Below are 23,126 nucleotides of genomic sequence, written 5' to 3'. Positions count from 1 at the left end.
GTCCGTCCTCGTTGTATCTGTCGCTGGGTCTTCCTCTGGCCGGTGGGGTCCTCCTCAGTCGGCGCCACGGGACGTCCTCCGGTCCGGATGCCAGCTGGATCTTTCCTGGAGAAGAGACCTGTAAAGACTGCACAGTTCTGGTTAGCGCGGCAACGCTCTTAGTCAGCTCTTGGACCTGATGGTGCAGGTCTGTAGCCGGGTCACTGTTTAAAGCCTGCGCATCAGCTCCCACAGGCCCTGCAGACAAGGGCGCCGTCTCCTGGTGGTAAGTGATAGCAGGGCGCCTGTGGGTCACAGCGCCACCTGGTGCCGGTTCTCGGAGCACCCGGATGGCTCTGTCCTTGAACTGTGCAAAATCCAGGTCAGGGTCCTGTAAGGCCATTGCCCGCAACTGGGTTCGGTGGGCGTTGCACAGTAGACCCTCAATAAATTGTTCAGTCAACAGCTTATCTTCATTTCCCACGCTGTCAGGGTCTGCCTGCTTAATGGCTCTCAGGGCCTCTTGTAGGTTTAGCGCATAGTCTCTTATACTCTCATGTGCCCGTTGTTTGCACCCATAAAATCTTAGTTTTATTTTGGCTGAGGTGCGGGTGTCAAATGTGTCTTTCAGACGGGTTAGTATGTCTCTGACAGTCCTCTTCCTCCCAGGTGGCCAGGACTTTACCTCCCTTTGGGCTGCCCCGATTAATTGGGCCACCAGGATGCTCACTTTTTGCTCTTCTGTGAGGGGGTACACCTGGAAGAGGCTATCCAGTCTTTCTCTAAAGTCATTTAGGGTATGTGACTCCCCTGAGTACTGGGGTAGCCAGGCTGCCCCCGGGATATAGGGCATGGTGAATGGCATGACTGTTGCAGCGGTTGCCCTGGCGGTGGCTGTGGCAGTGGAGCTCCCCTCGGTATCCGGCATCCTCCTCCCCCCTAGTGGACCGTGGCCTACCTTGCGATGCTCTTCTTCCGTAGGCCGCGGCTCCGCAGTCGATCGTCGGGGTTGAGGACCTGGCGTCGCGCTCCGATGACGTCAGCGTCGCTCTTCCTCCCTTCCAGGACCTTGCGCAGCGTCACTGTGTGGGGCGGAGCTTCGGATCCCGCGCGCTTTCAGCGTCCACGCCCCTCTTCTTCCTGCTCGGCGTCCCGAAGATGGCGTCCGATGGCGGGAAGCAGCTGCGGATGGCGGGAAGAAGGCAGAAGACGGCGGGAAACGGTCCAAGATGGCGTCTAATGGCGGGAAACGGCTCCGGATGGCGGGAAACGACTCCGGACGGCGGGAAACGACTCCGGACGGCGGGAAACTTCACCACAGGTAAGTTCAAAAAGTCTTTTTCAGGCACGCAGTACCCGGTGGTTGCGGGCACGAAATCCTGCCGACTACGCCAAAGTTGACGCGCCCCCTGGGCCTGTGCTGTGCAGGGGAACCCGGAACCGGGCCTGTTGTAGAATGCTGATGGTTGTAGTCTCCGTGTGGCGGTGACCCGGTCCGTGCCCAGGGTGGTCAAACCAGTGGCAGTCTATTTGTATTGGAATAAGTGTCCGACTACGCCACCCGTGGATTGCGGTCAGTGGGGACCGCCGCTGCGCTGCAGACCGCTGAGGCTGATGTTGTTCGCGCAGCCGAGTATGGGATGACTCCCCACGGGAGAAGTATTGCCTCAGGGCAGCTAATGTGGAAGATGATGGGAGTGATGGTGTGAGGGTCCCAGTGCTAATGGTGCAGGAGCGGCAAGGAATCACAGAGACGTGTGGTGCAGTTCAGGGTCTTTACTGATGGTACAAGGCAGACCCTCCCGGGAGTACTGGCTAGTATAAGGGGCCTGGTCAGTCTGCGAGCAAGCAGGAGTTCCCCTGGCCAGGTGGAGTTGTAGGCCTCCCCGTTTATCTGCACTCTTCCTGGCTACCTTGCTGTCAGCGGTTACAAGTAGCCCACATCCCTGAGTATACCGTGTGGTGCTCACCCGTATGGCTGGTGACTTGGGGCCTTCTGTTAGCCTCCGCTCCTGGATGGCGGCGCTGGTCCCTTCTTTGTGACTGATCCTCCGGGCTTCTATGGCCAGAGGACCTGGAATCCCCTGCCGGCTGGTTTCTGCTGCTGGGTTTATATCAGTCCCCACAGCCTCGGACTCCTGTGTCCGGTTTTAGTGTCTTCGTCCAGGGCGAGCTCTGCTCAGCTCCAGCCCCTGGACTTCAGCTACTGCTCCTCCAGAGCTCCTGATCTCACTTTCCCTCTCCAGACTCTGACTCTGTCTGCAGCTTCACTCACTAATCCCGCCCCAGACCCAGTTTATAAGGGCAGATTCCTCCCCTCCCAGGTCTGGGTGGGCCGTGTTGCATGTTTAGGGCTCCTGACCAGAGAAACCTCCCACTTGCTCTCAGACATAATATCTCTATTACTGTGGCAACCAGACCCCTGGGGTGTCACACTTACACACACGAACACAAGCGCACACAGACACATACTAAGGGCTCTTTCACACGTCAGTACATGCGGTGACAGTTTCCACACGTACCAGAGACATTGGTACACGTAGACCCATTCAAATGAATGTTTTTACCTGCTGCACCTCCCGCAAAACATTCTGCACACTGATGACAGCGCTCTTCCCAAGCACCGGGTGCTGAACGCTGCTCTCATCATAGATCCCTGCCGGCGCTGTGATCAGCAGCAGCAGAGTCAATGATGAGAGTAGTAGTCTACTCCCGCCGTGTAGAACTGTAAAAATAGGAATAAAATAAAAAAATCCTTATACTCACCTCTCCTAAGCATCACCCGCTGTAATCCGTGCAAGCGCTCACGCCGAGGAGAACGACTCCTGCAGCGAGTGGGCCCTGGAGCTGCCCTCAACAAGGGGTGCCCTGTCAATCACTGAGCGCAGTACCGGGGCCCGCTCGCTGCAGGAGTCATTCTCCTCGGAGTGAGCGCTCACACGGATTACAGCGGGTGACGCTTAGGAGAGGTGAGTATAAGGATTCTTTTATTTTATTCCTATTTTTACAGTTGGACACGGAGGGAGTAGACTACTACTCTCATCATTGACCCTGCTGCTGCTGATCGCAGCACCGGCAGGGATCTATGATGAGGGCAGCACTCAGCACCCGGCTCTTGGGAACAGCGCTAACTGTACACTGATTCCCAAGCGCCGGTACGTGTCACACGGATGACACACAGGTGGACACTGATATCTCCAGTCCCGTAAATATCAGGACATGTGAAAGAGCCCTAATATACACACGCAGATACACATACAGAAATGGGGACACGTACACACGCAGGCAAGCACACACAGAAATGCACACACAATCATGCTCAGACACACTCAATCACACACAAAAATGCAGACACGCAGGTAAGTACGCACACACGTGTGAAGACACATATACACACGTAGACATGCAGGCACTCAAATACATACACACAAACACATGCAGGCATATACAGTACACACACGCATGCAGGCATATACACACACACTGTACACACACATGCATGCATATACACACACTGTACACACACATGCATGTATATACACACACACATGCATGCATACACACACACACGCATGCAGGCATACACACACACACGCATGCAGGCATACACACACATGCAGGCATATACACACATGCAGGCATATACACACACACGCATGCAGGCATATACACACACGCATGCATGCATATACACACACATGCAGTCATATACACACACATGCAGGCATTTACACACACGCATGCATGCATATACACACGCACACACGCATGCAGGCATATACACACGCACACACGCATGCAGGCATATACACACACACATGCATGTATGCAGGTATATACACACACACACACACGCATGCAGGCATACACACATACACACACACACACATGCATGTATGCAGGCATATACACACACACACAAGCTTGTATGCAGGCATATACACACACATGCATGTATGCAGGCATATACACACACATGCATGTATGCAGGCATATAGACACACACGCATGTATGCAGGCATATACACACACGCGCATGCAGGCATACACACACATGCAGGCATATACACAAACTGTACATACATGCATATACACACACACAGGCATATATATATATATATATATATATACACACACACACACACACACACACTGTATACGCCGCATGCAACACACACTGTATACTCTGTACGCACCACACACACACACTGTATACGCCGTACATACCACATGCACTTTATACGCCGTACACACCACACACACTGTATACGCCGTACACACCACACACACTGTATACGCCGTACGCACCACACACACTGTATACGCCGTACACACCACACACACACACACACACACACTGTATACGCTGTACATACCACATACACTGTATACGCCATACGCACCACCACACACACACTGTATACGCCGTACACACCACACACACACACTGTATACGCTGTACATACCACATACACTGTATACGCCGTACGCACCACCACGCACACACTGTATACGCCGTACACACCACACACACACTGTATACGCCGTACGCACCACCACACACACACGCACTCTGTATACATCGTACGCACCACACACACGCACTCTGTATACACCGTACGCACCACACACACTGTATATGCCCTACGCACCACACACCCACTGTATATGCCGTACACAGTGGCAGACCACGCGACTGCTATGAGGCCCGTGAGCCGAGGGGGCCCATAGCAGTCCAGGGGTGGATATACCGCCACTGGTGCAGCTGCGCCGGGTCCCCACCATGCAGCGGCACCAAGGGGCCCACAAGGTGCAGCTGCTCCCTGCACGCGGCAGTCAGGGAGTGATCCCTACAGCTCCGCTGCTGTCAGGAGGAGAATAGCAGCGGAGCTGGAGGGTTCGTCCTCTGCTTTCTCCCTGACCCAGATGCGCGCAGCTTGATGACGTCATCATGCAGCGCGCGCCTGGGTCAGGAAGAAAGCTGCCGGCAACCAGGAGGATGCTGCTGCAGGGGAGCGAGCTGAGGTAAGTTTTTATTTTTATTTTTATTTTTTTTTTTTTTAACTGAAATGCTGGGGAGGGGATGGGGCTGGGAAGAGCAATAATGGGGAGGATAGAGCTGGGGAGAGCAATGATGGGGATGGTGGGGAAGGGGAGAGCAATGACGTGTTTCTGGGAGAGAGCAATGATGGGAGTGCTGGGAGAAGCAATGATGGAGGTCCTGGGACAAAGCAATGATGGGGGGCTGGGAGAGAGCAATGATGGAGGTGCTGGGACAGCGCAATGATGGGGGTGCTGGACAGAGCAATGATGGGGGTTGGGAGAGAGCAATGATGGGGGTGGTGGGACAGAGCAATGATGCAGGTGCTAAGAGAGAGAGCAAAGATGGGGGTGCTGGGAGAGAGCAAAGATGGGGGTGCTGGGAGAGAGCAATGATGGGGGTGCTGGGAGAGAGCAATGATGGGGGTGCTGGGACAGAGCAATGGTGGGGGGCTGGGAGAGAGCAATGATGGAGGTGCTGGGACAGAGAAATGATGGGGGTGCTGGGAGAGAGCAATGATGGGGGTGCTGGGAGAGAGCAATGATGGAGGTGCTGGGACAGAGAAATGATGGGGGTGCTGGGAGAGAGCAATGATGGGGGTGCTGGGAGAGAGCAATGATGGAGGTGCTGGGACAGAGCAATGATGGGGGGCTGGGAGAGAGCAATGATGGAGGTGCTGAGACAGAGCAATGATGGGGGTTGGGAGAGAGCAATGATGGGGGTGGTGGGACAGAGCAATGATGCAGGTGCTAAGAGAGAGAGCAATGATGGAGGAGCTGGGAGAGAGCAAAGATGGGGGAGCTGGGAGAGAGCAACGATGGGGGTGCTGGGACAGATCAATGACGGGGGTGCTGGGAGAGAGTAATGATGGGGGTGCTGGGAGAGAGTAATGATGGGGGTGCTGGGAGAGAGTAATGATGGGGGTGGTGGGAGAGAGCAATGACGGGGGTGCTGGGAGAGAGTAATGATGGGGGTGCTGGGAGAGAGTAATGATGGGGGTGCTGGGACAGAGCAATGATGGGGGTGCTGGGAGAGAGTAATGATGGGGGTGCTGGGAGAGAGTAATGATGGGGGTGGTGGGAGAGAGCAATGACGGGGGTGCTGGGAGAGAGCAATGACGAGGGTGCTGGGAGAGAGCAATGATGGGGGTGCTGGGAGAGAGCAATTATGGGGGTTTCACTTTGCTTGTACTGTGAAGCCTTGTATGTTTTCCGTGTGCACATAGCCTTACAGTTAATTGGGGAGAGTCACAGAGACTGAATAATTTATATTATTGGCCGGTGCAGATTATAGTTAATGGGGGGCACAGTGCTGCTTATCACTTTATATTTTGATTACTAAGCGGTTAATAGTATATTAATGGAGGGTTACATATCTGTATTCAGGGACGCAGAGCGGGGGAGACACATGTATACATACAATATGTGACCTTGTTATTTTCTAGGCTGGAGATCATCGTGACAAGACGAGTCGTGGCTGGGAGATGTCGACATGAAGGTCTGACCAGATGGAGAAGAAGCAGAAACCGGCTCTGATCAGATGAGACGTCTGCGGTAAGTGCCTGGATGTAAATATTATTCTGTATCTGCACTGTGTGACTTGGAGTGATAATGTTATCTGTAAAATCCCTTAGGCCACATTCTCACATTTGTGTGAAATGTCCGTGTGCTGCCAGATTTTTTTATCGGATGGTTCACGGACTCGTACAGTTTTATAGATCCATTCACACATCCATGAAAATCACGGATCTGAGAATGAGATCTAAGAGGGTCAGAGAATGTCCTGTTCTGATCCAATATTGAGGATTAGAATAGGACATGCTCAATGCATCAGTAAAACAGGGCAGCACACCGACACTGCACACAGATGCAGGAATGTAGCCTTATTATGTATAGCACAGTCCCTTAGTATATAGTGTACTCACTTATTATGTATAGCACAGTCCCTTAGTATATAGTGTACTCACTTATTATGTATAGCGCCATCCTTAGTTATATAGTTTCCTCTTTTATTATGTATAACACCCTCCCTTATTATGTACCATCCTCTCTAGCGGCTCACAGTTGGGGGATCATACTGTGTTGCGGTCAGCATACTTTACCCTTGGAGTTGAGGTGGGGTACAGTAGGGTCATTATACTGCGCATATGGAGGAATTCACCATGGGGGTATTATACTGTGTTTGGGGGGCCCTTTTATTGGCATCACACTTTATGGGGCAATGAAAGAGATCTAGGACGTCAGCAGGAGGAAAATTACTATGTAAAGGATGGAAAGTTGTGAGATCTGATCTTTGGTGACCCCGACAATTATTTAATTTTTTTTTTGGGGGGGGGGGGGGCAATTAGAGCTTCTGCTATGGGGCCCCATGATTCCTATGTATGCCCCTGGCCGTACATACCACATACACTGTATACGCCATATACACCACCACACACACACACACACTGTATACGCCGTACGCACTACCACACACACGCACTCTGTATACACCCTGCGCACCACACACACACACACACACACACACACACACACACACACACTGTATATGCCGTAAGCACCACACACACACTATATACGCCGTATTCACCACACATACCCTGTATACGCCGTATGCAACACCACACACACTGTATACGCCATACGCACCCCCCCCACACACACTGTATACGCCGTACGCACCCCCCCACACACACTGTATACGCTGTATGCACCACCACACACGCTCTGTATACGCCATACGCACCACCACACACACACTGTATACGCTGTACGCACCACACACAATGTATACAGCGTATGCACCACACACATTGTATACACCGTACACACCACACACACACACTGTATACGCCGTACGCACCACACACACTGTATACGCCGTACGCACCACACACACTGTATACGCCGTACACACCACACACACACTGTATACGCCGTATGCAACACACACACATTGTATACGCTGCACACACCACACACACAGTATACGCCGTACGCACAACACACACACTGTATATGCTGTACACACCACACACACTGTATATGCCGTACGCACCACCACACACACACACACTCTGTATATTCCGTACGCACCACACACACGGTATACGCCATACGCAGCCTCTTGCGTGGTACCACCAGCGGAACACTGTCGCAAACACGCCGCCGCCGGGATCAGCCGAATGATTCACTGACTGCCGCCATCTTTGTACAGGAGGAGCAAATGCGCAGTTTTAATGTGACCGCCGGTATCTGCCTGCACAAAGATGGCGGCGATCTGATTTATTGCGTGGGGAGACAGCTCAAACGAGAGAACACATGAGGGAAGAAGACAGCACAGGGGTGGAGAGAGAGAGCAGACAAGGGGGATAGCACATGGGGTACACAGGTCAAAGAAGAGATCACATAAGAGGAGAAGACAGCAGATGGGGGAGAGAGAAAGCACACAGGGGGAGAGAGACAGAGCATTGGGGGGAGACAGCTCAAACGGGACAGCACATGAGGGGAGAACACAGCACAGGAAGGAGAGAGACAGCAGACAAGGGGGAGAGCACATGGGGTACACAGGTCAAAGAAGAGATCACATAAGAGGAGAAGACAGCAGATGGGGGAGAGAGACAGAGCACAGGGGGGGGAGACAGCTCAAATGTGGCACCCCAGGGGTCTGGTCTCCACAATAATAGCAATATTATGTCTGAGAGCAGGTGGGAGGTCTCTTGGTCAGGGATCTTATGCATGCCACACCTCCTGCCCAGTCCTGGGAGGGGAAGAACTTCCCCTATATAAACCTGGGGCTGAGGCAGGGTTGAGGGAGAGAGAACAAGAGTAGAGAAGAGAAGCAGCATAGGAAGAAACAACAGGAGCTCTGTGGGAGCAGTGCTACAAGGAGTCAGGGGCTGGCAGCTGCAGAGCTCGCCCTGACTGAGAAGTTATCACCGGACCCGGAGTCCGAGGCTGTGGGGACTAATCCTTACCCAGCAGCAGAAACCGACCGGCAGGGGATTGCAGGTCCTCTGGCCCAGAAACCTGAAGGCACGGTCACACGCGTGGGACCAGCACCGCCATCGTGGAGCGGAAGCCATTAGAAGGCCCCGAGTCACCGGCCATACGGGTGAGCACCACACGGTACACTCAGGGACGTGGGCTACTTTTACCCGCCTCTAGCAAGGTAGCCAGAAGAGTACAGTTAGCTGGGAAGGCCTACAACTCCGCCTGGCCAGGGGAGATCCCATCTGCTCAAGGACTGACCAGGCCCCGATCGCTAGCAAGTACTCCGGGAGGGTCTATCTTTGTCACCAGTAAAGACCCTGAACTACACGCATCGTCTCTGAGTGGTTCCTGCTACCCCCATCATCCACGTCGGCTGCCCTGAGGCCATACCCCTCCCGTTGGGGGTTATACCATCCCCGCTGCACCATCCTTCCACCGGCCTCAGCGGTCTGCCCTGCAGCGGCAGCTCCAAAGCTGCATTCAACGGGTGGCGTAGTCATCCAACATCTACTGCTAATAGACTCGCCACTTAGTTTGACTCCCTGGGCACGGACCGGGTCACCGCCACGAGACTACTACCCCCATCTGATCCGGCTCCGGGTAAGCCCCCGTGCACGCGATGCCGCACGACACAGAAGGCCCAGGGGCGCGTCACAAACGGGACAGCACATGAAGGGAGAACACAGCACAGGAAGGAGAGAGACAGCAGACAAGGGGGAGAGCACATGGGGTAGACAGGTCAAAGAAGAGATCACAGACGGGAGAAGTCAGCACATGGGGGAAAGAGAGAGTGGATAGGTGGGTGAGCACATGGGGGGGAGAGATTCTCAGCACTGCAAAGCCTGCCCCCATCGTGACATTACTGCCCTCCCGATGCGATAGCATCGGGCCTCCATCTAGTATATACAGTACAGACCAAAAGTTTGGACACACCTTCTCATTTAAAGATTTTTCTGTATTTTCATGACTATGAAAATTGTACATTCATACTGAAGGCATCAAAACTATGAATTAACACATGTGGAATTATATACTTAACAAAAAAGTGTGAAACAACTGAAAATATGTCTTATATTCTAGGTTCTTCAAAGTAGCCACCTTTTGCTTTGATGACTGCTTTGCACACTCCTGGCATTCTCTTGATGAGCTTCAAGAGGGAGTCACCGGAAATGGTCTTCCAACAATCTTGACGGAGTTCCCAGAGATGCTTAGCTCTTGTTGGCCCTTTTGCCTTCACTCTGTGGTCCAGCTCACCCCAAATCATCTCGATTGGGTTCAGGTCTGGTGACTGTGGAGGCCAGGTCATCTGGCGTAGCACCCCATCACTCTCCTTCTTGGTCAAATAGCCCTTACACAGCCTGGAGGTGTGTTTGGGGTCATTGTCCTGTTGAAAAATAAATGATGGTCCAACTAAACGCAAACTGGATGGAATAGCATGCCGCTGCAAGATGCTGTGGTAGCCATGCTGGTTCAGTATGCCTTCAATTATGAATAAATGCCCAACAGTGTCACCAGCAAAGCACCCCCACACCATCACACCTCCTCCTTCCTGCTTCACGGTGGGAACCAGGCATGTAGAGTCCATCCGTTCACCTTTTCTGCGTCGCAGAAAGACACGGTGGTTGGAACCAAAGATCTCAAGTATGGACTCATCAGACCAAAGCACAGATTTCCACTGGTCTAATGTCCATTCCTTGTGTTCTTTAGCCCAAAGAAGTCTCTTCTGCTTGTTGTCTGTCCTTAGGAGTGGTTTTCTAGCAGCTATTTTACCATGAAGGCCTGCTGCACAAAGTCTCCTCTTAACAGTTGTTGAAGAGATGTGTCTGCTGCTAGAACTCTGTGCGGCATTGACCTGGTCTCTAATCTGAGCTGCTGTTAACCTGCGATTTCTGAGGCTGGTGACTCGGATAAACTTATCCTCAGAAGCAGAGGTAACTCTTGGTCTTCCTTTCCTGGGGCGGTCCTCATGTGAGCCAGTTTCTTTGTAGCGCTTGATGGTTTTTGCAACTGTACTTGGGGACACTTTCAAAGTTTTCCCAATTTTTCAGACTGACTGACCTTCATTTCTTAATGTAATGATGGCCACTCGTTTTTCTTTACTTAGCTGCTTTTTTCTTGCCATAATACAAATTCTAACAGTCTATTCAGTAGGACTATCAGCTGTGTATCCACCTGACTTCTGCACGACACAACTGATGGTCCCAACCCCATTTATAAGGCAAGAAATCCCACTTATTAAACCTGACAGGGCACACCTGTGAAGTTAAAACCATTTCCGGTGACTACCTCTTGAAGCTCATCAAGAGAATGCCAAGAGTGTGCAAAGAAGTCAAAGCAAAAGGTGGCCACTTTGAAGAACCTAGAATATAAGACATATTTTCAGTTGTTTCACACATTTTTGTTAAGTATATAATTCCACCTGTGTTAATTCATAGTTTTGATGCCTTCAGTGTGAATGTACAATTTTCATAGTCATGAAAATACAGAAAAATCTTTAAATGAGGTGTGTCCAAACTTTTGGTCTGTACTGTATATATATTACATATTCTACAAGCAGGGCTTGTGGATTGTCCATTATTATAATATACAACATATAAAGTGCAGTGCAGGAGGGGAAGGCGAAGGACATGACTAATCCCCCCAAATATTAATGATAGTGTGTAAAATAATCACAGGCTGCAATTACCCACAATGTTTTTTAGTTTTGTTTTTTTAAACAATTAATATCAACTTTTTCTTGTGGTTGTAAATGTGAAATAACAGTGAGAGCCATGATGACATCACAATGCACATGACATCATAGACATGACAGCTGGAGTAGAATGTATGAAGCTCTGCACCAGAGCCATCTTGTGTCACTAGGATCTGACAGCTGGAAGGGGACGAGTCCAGGTAGGGAGCACATTACTTTTAAGCTTTGGTATACTTATAGCGTATCCCCCGGATTTATCATGGATCGCCAGAAACACTCTGTAATAAGACATTTTCAGGACCACCCCTTACCTAAATGAGGAGTCACTGATGATCTGTTGATATTAACAAGTATGGCAGCTAAACCCCCAGCAATGAGCTGCTATATTGCTGGGGAAGCAGCGTTTTCCATGCCCCCTATAGCAGGAGGATGACAATGTGATGATACATATTTGTTGGGGGTCTTCCAGCTCTTTGCACTGGCTCCCCACTATGGCAGACTACAATGGCGCTCGCCCCCTATGTCACCCCTATGCTCTAGTAAGGCATGTAGATAGGGGGGGCTCAAGTTGGGACATCTTTATGGGGCTCCATTTTTGGATGGTTTCGCCATTGACGTGGTAGAATTACAGCACTTTGTAACAGAAATTTAGTAGCGTATGCCATCATTCTCTGTTGTCAGCTCTTTTGTTCCTGTTGAATTCGGGGGGACATTGGAGTTGTAGTTACTGGGGTCAGGAATGGCTGTATGGGGTCCTGGGTGTTATTTTAGTACATAGAGCAGTAGGTAATATAGATAAAATAAAAGGCTCCTTTTAAATGTGCCTCATAGAATTATAAAATGAGGTCGGGGTTTTGTCTTTTTATTGAATTAATTTGTTGTTGATGTTGTAAACTGGATCCATAAAAAGCAGTGAGAGTTTTAATGACATCACAGGGCGCGTGACGTCATCGACATCCCATGACATCACAGATGAAATAGAATGTGCACATTTCTAAACCTGAATCATTTTATGTCTTTAACCCCGGACAGCTTGAAGGAGACTGGTCCAGGTAAGCGTCTCTTCACACAATCTTGGGGTCCTGTTTACACATCATGTAGCTGGGGGTGTTTGTGGTGAAGTTCAGCACTGCACCATTTTGCCCCCCAAAAAATCAGAGCCCACACATCTGTGTCATGTGCTTATTGCTGTGATTGTCAAGGTGATGCCTTTAGGGATCGCTGACACTGCTGAGTAGCCGGCATATAACTCGGATGAGTATAGCACTCACTCCAATGTTATACTATGGGGCAGTGCCAACTAGTGTTTATTTTCTCATGCCAAGTCGGCATGAGAAAAAAATTGCTGCATGCTGCAATTGGCAGAGTATATCAGACGACGCGCCCATACAAGTCTATGGATACGTGAAAAACATCGGACTGCACTCAGATGTCATCTGAGTGCAGTCCAATATACGCCGGCTGACTCACACAATTGAGAAGATGGAGAAATTAAATGCTCCATCTTCTCCACACCTGTGATCCGAATCTCGCATGCGAGAGAATTGGATCACAAACACAATATTGTTGATATTTTCCATTGAAGTAAGGCCCCCCTAAGGCGAAGGTCTGGACAGTAAGAAACCCTTCCAGTGTCAATGACCACCTAATGGTTCAAAAATATCTACCCCACTTTTTGCTATAAAGTGTAGATTGAGCATCCCAGAATGCCAAAGGGGATCCAGAAACCAGAATATTTAATACCTTATTTCAATCAGACTTCACCAATCTTTTTTTTTTTTTTGGTTTGTCCCATAGGGCGGAACGTTAAGTCGTCTGAAGAAACGCAGTGAGAAGGCATTCGTCTTGACTAGCGGAGAGGTTACTCCTTTGCTACAGGAGTCTGACAGGTAAGTGGACATTTTAACTCATCCATCAATTCCTCCCCTTGTAGATTTATTGCAGAATTGACGTTTTAATCACCCAAAAAGCGCATTGACCGGATATTTAACCAACTCACCACTTAGTTCAATCTAGCAATTTTAGGACTTCAATCCTGAAATACTTATTGGGTATAATGGCTTCACTGACTTAATTTCTAATATGTCCATTTTCCAACTTCAACCAAGAGGATATGCTGGTCTTGGAATATTTTCACTAGAACCGGTATAACTACGTCCATCATGCTCCTCCAGTTAGGAGGATAGACTGGGACATTGATGGTTTATCAGCCCCACACTGGCGAATCCAGATCCAGCTTCCATTAGGAGGGCAGACTGGTATACGGTGGGGAAAAGAAGTATTTGATACTTTGCCGATTTTGCAAGTTTTCCCACCTACAATGAATGTAGAGGTCTGTAATTTTTATCGTAGGTCACTTCACCTGTGAGAGACCGAGTTTAAAAATAAAATCCAGAAAAATCACATTGTATGATTAACATTACATAATTCATTTGCATTTTATTGCATGAAATAAGTATTTGATACAATAGAAAAATAGAACTTAATATTATGTACAGAAACCTTTGTTACAATTACAGAGGTCAGATATTTCCTGTAGCTCTTGACCAGGTTTGCACGCACTGCAGCAGGGATTTTGGCCCCCTCCTCCATACAGATCTTCTCCAGATCTTTCAAGTTTCGGGGCTGTTGCTGGGCAATATTGAGTTTCAGCTCCCTCCAAAGCTTTTCTACTGGGATCAGGTCTGGAGACTGGCTAGACCACTACAGGACCTTGAAATGCTTCTTATCGAGCCACGCCTTAGGTTGCCCTGGCTGTGTGTTTCGGATCATTGTCATGCTGGAAGACCCAACCACAACCCATCTTCAACGTGCTTACTGAGGGAAGGAAGATACATGACCCCATCCATCCTCCCTTCAATACATTGCAGTCGTCCTGTCCCCTTTGCAAAAAAAAGCACCTCCGAAGTATGAGGTTTCCCCCGCCATGCTTCATGGTTGGGAGAGTGTTCTTGGGGTTGTACTCATCCTTCTTCTTCCTCCAAACAAGGTGAGTGGAGTGGACACCAAAAAGTTCTATTTTGATCTCATCTGACCACATGACCTTCTCCCATGCCTCCTCTGGATCATCCAGATGGTTATTGGCAACTTCAAACAGGCCTGGATATGTGCTGGGGTGAGCACTGGACCTTGTGTGCCCTGCAGGATTTTAATCCATGATAGCGTAGTGTGTAACTAATGGTAATGTTTGAGACTGTGGTGCCAGCTCTATTTAGGTCATTGACCAGGTCCTCCCATGTAGTTCTGGGCTGATTCCTGACGTTTCTCAGAATCATCCTTACCCCACGAGGCGAGATCTTACATGGAGCCCCAGACCGAGGAAGACTTAGTCATCTTGTGTTTCTTCCATTTTCTAATAATTGCGCCAACAGTTGTTGGCGTCTCGTGAAGCTGCTTGCTTATTGTCCTGTAGCCCATCCCAGCCTTGTGTCTTTTATACAGGTAATAAGTTCAAACAAGTGCAATTAATACAGGTAATGAGTGCAGAGTAGGAAGGCTTCTTAAAGAAAAACTAACAAGTATGTGAGAGCCAGAATTCTTGCTGGTTGGTCGGTGATCAAATACTTATTTCATGCAATAAAATGCAATTTAATTATTTAAAAATCATATAATGTGATTTTCTGATTTTTAGATTTTGTCTCTCACAGATGAAGTGACCTACGATAAAAATAACAGACCTCTACACTCTTTGTAGGTAGGAAAACTTGCAAAATCGTCAGTGTATCAAATACTTATTTTCTCCACTGTAGTGCTGTCCAACATGACACCATCAAGCTCATCTTACCACTCCATACCAGGAGGGTAGATTGGGGCATTAACAGTTTAATCACTTTGTGTCCACAAGGCCATCTCTTCCAACTAGGAGCCTTAACTGGACTTACAGTGGTTTTATTCAGCTTATTGCAGCCATGTCCAGCTTGCACCTCCAACAAGGAGAGTAAACTGAAATGTAGATGTTTATCAACTTAAATGCTGAGCAGTCCATCCTATGACACCGGACCAGGAGGAGCAGCTGGACTTACACTGGTTTTGCTCAGCTCAGCCATACCCAACTTACAAATCCAACTTAAAGGATAACCTGGAAACTAAATGGTTAACCAACTTAAACACCAACCAGTCCAATTTATGACTCCAGACCCCGAATATTAATTGAACTTACAATGATTTCATGTGTCTTATGACCAGTGGCGTAACTAGAGTCTGAATATATATATCCCGAATATGTCCCCCATTCTGCTGCTGTTCTTTATTGTATAAAAAAAAAACTAAGCCATTATACTCACCAGGGGTGTACATTCAAGTCATGGGGCTCCAGAGCAGAAGTATAACGCACTTCCCATAGTCCTTCATATAGTATAATGCATCCCATAGTCCTCCATATAGTATAATGCATCCCATTCTCCTCTATATAATATACTGTACAGCCCATAGTCGTCCATAAAGTATAATGCACAGCTCCTAGTCATACATGTAGTATAATGCACCCCATAGTTTTCAATAAAGTATAAAGCACCTCCACAGTCATACATAGTAGTATAATGCACCACATCATAATATATAGCAGTATAATTCACCCCCATAGTCATATATGGTAATATAATGTACCTCCATAGTCATATAAAGTAGTGTAATGCACCCCATAGTCATATATAGTAGTATAATGCACCTCCATAGTCATATATAGCAGTATAATGCACCCCCATCGTCATATATAGCAGTATAATGCACCCCATCGTCATATATAGCAGTATAATGCAAGCCATAGTCCTATATAGCAGTATAATGCACCCCCAGTCATATATAGTAGTATAATGCACCCCATAGACATGTACAGTAGTATAATGCATCCTCATAGTCATATATAGTAGTATAATACACTTCATAGTCATCCATAGAAGTATAATGCACCCCCATCGTCACATAAAGCAGTATAATGCACTCCATAGTCATATAAGGCAGTATAATGTACCCCCATATAGTTTATATAGTAGTATAATGCACCCCATAGTCATATATAGCAGTATATTGCACCTCCTGGTCATATATAGTTGTATAATGTACCCCCATAGTCATATATAATAGTATACTGCACCCCCATAGTCATATACACTATTATAAAGCATCCCATAGTCATATACAGTAGTATAAAGCACCCCATAGTCATATATAGTAGTATAAAGCACCCCATAGTCATATATAGTAGTATAAAGCACCCCATAGTCATTTATAGTAGTATAATGTACCCCCATAGTCATATATAGTAGTATAATGCACCCCACTGTCATATCAGTATAATGCACCCCCATAGTCATATATAGTAGTATAATGCACCCACATAGTCATATATAGTAGTATAATACACCTTCATAGTCATATACAGAAGTATAATGCACCCCTATAGTCATCCGTAGTAGTATAATACAACCCCAATAGTCATCCGTAGTAGTATAATGCACCCCACTGTCATATCAGTATAATGCACCCCCATAGTCATATATAGTAGTATAATGCACCCACATAGTCATATATAGTAGTATAATACACCTTCATAGTCATATACAGAAGTATAATGCACCCCTATAGTCATCCGTAGTAGTATAATACAACCCCAATAGTCATCCGTAGTAGTATAATACAACCCCCATAGTCATATATAATAGTGTAATGCACCTCCATAGTCATAAATAGTAGTATAATGCACCACCATAGTCATAAATAGTAGTAAAATGCACCCTATAGTCATATATAGCACTATATTGCACTTCAGTCATATATAGCAGTATAATGTACCCCCATAGTCATATATAGCAGTATAATGTACATCATAGTCATATATAGCAGTATAATGCACCCTTATAGCCATATATAGTAGTATAGTATACCCCATATTCATATATAGTAGTATAATGTACCCCATAGTCATATAGCAGTATAATGCACCCCGTAGTCATATATAGTAGTATAAAGCACCTCATAGTCATATATAGTGTTACGGGTCCGGGGGGTGGAACCTCTGTGCTATGGTGCAAGGAGGGACCCAGAGGGGCGTAACTAAGTATCAACCCGGACTGACCCTGGTCGTACGGCGGCTAACGACTCCGTGACCAGGGAGGGACCGAGCCGAGGGACCAGGTGCTACTCTGGGGATGACCTTGTAAGGGAGCAGGTGACCTTCACGGTACAGATGGCAGGGACTGACCGGAATAGCAGGTAGGCACAGCAGGCAGGCTGGCGAGCAGGAGTCTCTAGGTGGGCTGGCAGGTGGTCACGGCAAGTGACGGCAGGAGTCTCTAGGTGGTCACGGCAAGTGACGGCAGGAGTCTCTAGGTGGGCTGGCAAGTGGTCACGGCAAGTGACGGCAGGAGCCTCCAGGAAGGCACGGCAGGTAACAGGCAGGTCACAGGCAAGTGCTCCCAGGTGAGCGGGCTGACAGGCACGGCAGGTACCAGGCAGGCAACAGGCAAGTGCTCCCAGGTGAGCGGGCTGGCAGGCACGGCAGGTAACAGGCTGGTGGGCAAGACTGGTAGTCAGGCTAGCAGCGGGACCTGAGGGCTGAAGCAGAAGTCAGAAACACTGTGCAACAACTTTTGCTCGGGCACCTCCATTTTGGAGGAGGTGCCTTATATATGGGAGGACCCTCGGCTATTGGCCGAGGACTCCTTAGGACGGCGCACGCGGCCCCTTTAAGAGGGAGGGAGCGAGCGCGCCCTAAGCACAGTGCCCGGGGAGCTGCGCGCGCCGGCTGCAGGAAGAGGAGCGCTGGTGAACGCAGAGCAGGGAGCGAGGAGGTGAATGGGACGGCGTCTCTGCCTAGCAGGGGGCAGAGACGCCGATGCTACATATAGTAGTATGGCAACTTATTTAAAATAAATATTTAAATACTCTACCCACCTTCCCTTCACTCCCGCTCCGCAAGTCCTGTTGTGAAGCAGGCAGCTGACTTCGGCCTGTGACGGGAGTGCATGACGTTACTGCCATGCGCCCCGTCATGTGCTGGCCTATGATTGGCCGACAGAATGCATTGTCGCTAAAGGACCCAATAGGTATGTCCACAGCAATACACTTCAACTGGATGTGCGTAGGAGGACACACATCTAATTAAAGGTTCTGCTGGTGTCGGCGGGCCCCTGATCCTCCGGGCCTTTGTGACTTGCTGCGACCGCAGTCGTTACTCCCCTACTAATCACAACCATGACCAACTTCAACTAGAAGGATAACTGGGACATAAATATTTTGCTAAGTAAAATGTCGACCAGTCCATTCTGAGACTCCCGACATCAGACTTAAAATAGCTTCATTCTGTTTAAAGCAACCATTTACACCTCCTACCAACAAGAGGCCAAACTGGGACATGGATAGCACATTGAACAGGTCTGCCTTTATCATCTAAGTATGAAGGATGGACTGGAAATTTGTTGGCCTCACCAGTTACCCTCAGGACTGTATTTTATTAAGGCACCTCCTTGTTGTTTGATAGGATCAGCCGTTATCACCCGGAAGTCATTCTTACCAATATCAGCAGAATTGCTAGTTAATGAAGCATTGAGACAGTAAAGAAAACAAGCCTACAAACCACAATCGGCTGACATACTACTGAAAGTAGCCCGGGGCGGACGGGCGGGCCCCACAGTCCGGACCCGGGGCGGGCGGGCCCCACAGTCCGGACCCGGGGCGGGCGGGCCCCACAGTCCGGACCCGGGGCAGGCGGGTCCCACAGTCCGGACCCGAGGCTAGATCCGGGACAGGCGGCCTAACAATCCAGACACAGGGCGGACGGGCCCCACAGTCCAGGCTCGGGGAGGACGGGCCCCACATTCCAGGCTCGGGTTGGACGGGCCCCACAGTCCAGGCTCGGGGCGGACGGGCCCCTCGGTCCAGTCTCGGGGAGGACGGGCCCCTCGGTCCAGTCTCGGGGAGGACGGGTCCCTCGGTCCAGGCTCGGGGAGGACGGGTCCCTCGGTCCAGGCTCGGGGAGGACGGGTCCCACGGTCCAGGCTCGGGGAGATCGGACCGCACGGTCCAGGCTCGGGCGAACAGGCCCCAAAGTCCAGGATCGGGGCGGACGGGGGGCCCCACAGTCCGGAGTCGGGGCGGGTGGGGGGCCCCACAGTCCGGACCCGGGGCAGGCGTGGGTCCCCACTGTCCAGACCTGGAGTTAGACCCGGGGCAGGCGGCCGCAAAGGCCGGACACGGGGCCGATGGGCCCCACACTCAGGCCCCTTGGCTGGCTGGCTCCACAGTCAGGACACGGGGCGGGCGGGGGGCCCCACAGTCAGGACACGGGGCGGGCGGGGGGCCCCACAGTCAGGACACGGGGCAGGCAGGGGGCCCCACAGTCCGGATGCGGGGCTAGTCCCGGGGCAGGCAGCCCCACAGTCCAGACCCGGGGCGGGCGGGGGGCCCCACAGTCCAGGCTCGGGTGAACGGGCCCCACAGTCCAGGCTCGGGGTGGATAGGCCCCACAGTTCACGCTCGGGCCCCACAGTCCACGCTCGGGGCGGACGGGCCCCACAGTCCAGGCTCAGGGCGGACGGGCCCCACCGTCCAGGCCCGGGGCAGACAGGCTCCCCTTTCCTACTCGGGGTGGGCATGTCCCACAGTACAGGCTCGGGGCGGGCGTGCCCCACAGTCCAGACACAGGGCTAGTCCTGGGGCAGGTGGCCCCACAGTCCAGACCTGGGGCTAGACCCGGGGCAGGCGGCCCCAAGTGCGGACACGGGGCGGATGGGCCCCACAGTCTGGACTCGTGGCGGGCGAGCCCTACAGTCAGAACACGGGGCGGGCGGGCCCCACAGTCAGGACACGGGGCGGGCGGGCCCCACAGTCAGGACACGGGGCGGGCGGGCCCCACAGTCAGGACACGGGGCGGGCGGGCCCCACAGTCAGGACACGGGGCGGGCGGCCCCCACAGTCAGGACACGGGGCGGGCGGCCCCCACAGTCAGGATACGGGGAGGGCGGGCTCCACAGTCAGGACATGGGGCGGGCGGGCCCCACAGTCCGAACACAGGGCTAATCCCGGAGCAGGCGGCCCCACAGTCCAGACCTGGGGCTAAACCCGGGGCAGACGGCCCACAGTCCGGACACGAGGTGGACGGGCCCCACAGTCCGGACACGGAGCAGGCATGACCCACAGTCCAGACCTGGGGCTAGACCCGGAGCACGCGGCCCACAGTCCGGACACGGGGTGGACGGTCCCCACAGTCCGGACACGGGGGGAGCCACAGTCCGGACATATGGCGGACGGGCCGCACAGTCCAGGCTCGGGGCGGACGGGCCCCACAGTCCGGACACGGGGCTAGTCCCGGGGCAGGCGGCCCCACAGTCCAGACCTGAGGCTAGACCAGGGGCAGGCGGCCCCACAGTCCAGACACCGGGTGGACGGGCCCCACAGTCCTGACATGGGGCGGACATGCCCCACAGTCCAGACCCGGGGCAGGCGGCCCCACATTCCAGACTCGGGGCGAGCGGGGGGCCCCACAGTCCATACCCGGGGCGGGCGGGGAGCCCCACAGTCCAGGCTCGGGCAGACGGGCCCCACAGTCCAGGCTCGGGGCGGACGGGCCCCACAGTCCGGACACGGGGCTAGTTCCGGGGCAGGCGGCCCCACAGTCCAGACCTGAGGCTAGACCAGGGGCAGGCGGCCCCACAGTCCAGACACGGGGTGGACGGGCCCCACAGTCCTGACATGGGGCGGACATGCCCCACAGTCCAGACCCGGGGCAGGCTTCCCCACAGTCCAGACTCGGGGCGAGCGGGGGGCCCCACAGTCCGTACCCGGGGCGAGCGGGGGGCCCCACAGTCCGTACCCGGGGCGGGCGGGGGGCCCCACAGTCCGTACCCGGGGCTGGCGGGGGGCCCCACAGTCCAGACCTGGGGCTAGACTCGGGGCGGGCGGTCCCACCGTCCGGACCTGGGGCGGGCGGGGCGCCCCACAGTCCAGACCTGGGGCTAGACCCGATGCAGGCGGCCCCACAGTCCGGACACGGGGCGGACGGGCCCATAGTCCGGACACTGGGCGGCCGCAGTCCGGACATAGGGCGGCCGGGCCCCACAGTCCAAGCTCGGGGCTAGACCCGGGACGGACGGGCCCCACAGTCCAAGCTTGGGGCGGGCGTGCCCCACAGACCGGAAACGGGGCTAGACCCAGGGCAGGCGGCCCCAAAGTCCAGACACGGGGCGGATGAGCCCCACAGTCTGGACACGGGGCGGGCGAGCCCCACAGTCAGGACACAGGGCGGGCGAGCCCCACAGTCAGGACACAGGGCGGGCGAGCTCCACAGTCAGGACACGGGGCGGGCGAGCCCCACAGTCAGGACACGGGGCGGGCGGGCCCCACAGTCAGGACACTGGGCGGGCGGGCCCCACAGTCAGGACATGGGGCGGGCGTGCCCCACAGACCGGAAACGGGGCTAGACCCGGGGCAGGCGGCCCCAAAGTCCAGACACGGGGCGGGCGAGCCCCCCAGTCAGGACACGGGCGGGCGAGCCCCACAGTCAGGACACGGGGCGGGCGAGCCCCACAGTCAGGACACGGGGCGGGCGAGCCCCACAGTCAGGACACGGGGCGGGCGAGCCCACAGTCAGGACACGGGGCGGGCAGGACCCACAGTCAGGACACGGGGCGGGCGGGCCCCACAGTCAGGACATGGGGCCGGTGGGCCCCACAGTCAGGACATGGGGCGGGCGGGCCCCACAGTCAGGACATGGGGCGGGCGGGCCCCACAGTCAGGACATGGGGCGGGCGGGCCCCACAGTCAGGACATGGGGCGGGCGGGCTCCACAGTCAGGACATGGGGCGGGCGGGCCCCACAGTCAGGACACGGGGCGGGCGGGCCCCACAGTCAGGACACGGGGCGGGCGGGCCCCACAGTCCAGACCTGGGGCTAGACCCGGGGCAGGCGGCCCATAGTCCAAACACGGGGTGGACGGGCCCCACAGTCCGGACACGGGGCGGGCATGCCCCATAGTCCAGACCTGGGGCTAGACCCGGGGCAGGCGGCCCCACAGTCCAGACCTGAGGCTAGACCCGGGGCAGGCGGTCCCATATTCTAGACACGGGGTGGACGGGCCTCACAGACCTGACATGGGGCGGACATGCCCCACAGTCCAGACCTGGGGCTAGACCCGGGGCAGGCGACCCACAGTCCGGACACAGGGTGGACGGGCCCCACAGTCTGGACACGGGGTGGACGGACCCCACAGTCCGGACACGGGGTGGACGGGCCCCACAGTCCGGACACGGGGCGGACGGGCCCCACAGTCCGGACACGGGGGTAGTCCCGGGGCAATCGGCCCCAAATCCGGACACGGGGCGGATGAGCCCCACAGTCTGGACACGGGGCGGGCGAGCCCCACAGTCTGGACACGGGGCGGGCGAGCCCCACAGTCAGGACACGGGGCGGGCGGGACCCACAGTCAGGA

This window comes from Phyllobates terribilis, unplaced genomic scaffold (assembly GCF_046119375.1).
Source record: "Phyllobates terribilis strain yellow unplaced genomic scaffold, ASM4611937v1 Scaffold_70__1_contigs__length_7381418, whole genome shotgun sequence".
In the NCBI taxonomy this organism is placed as follows: domain Eukaryota; kingdom Metazoa; phylum Chordata; class Amphibia; order Anura; family Dendrobatidae; genus Phyllobates; species Phyllobates terribilis.
Note: the sequence above shows the minus strand (reverse complement) of the source record.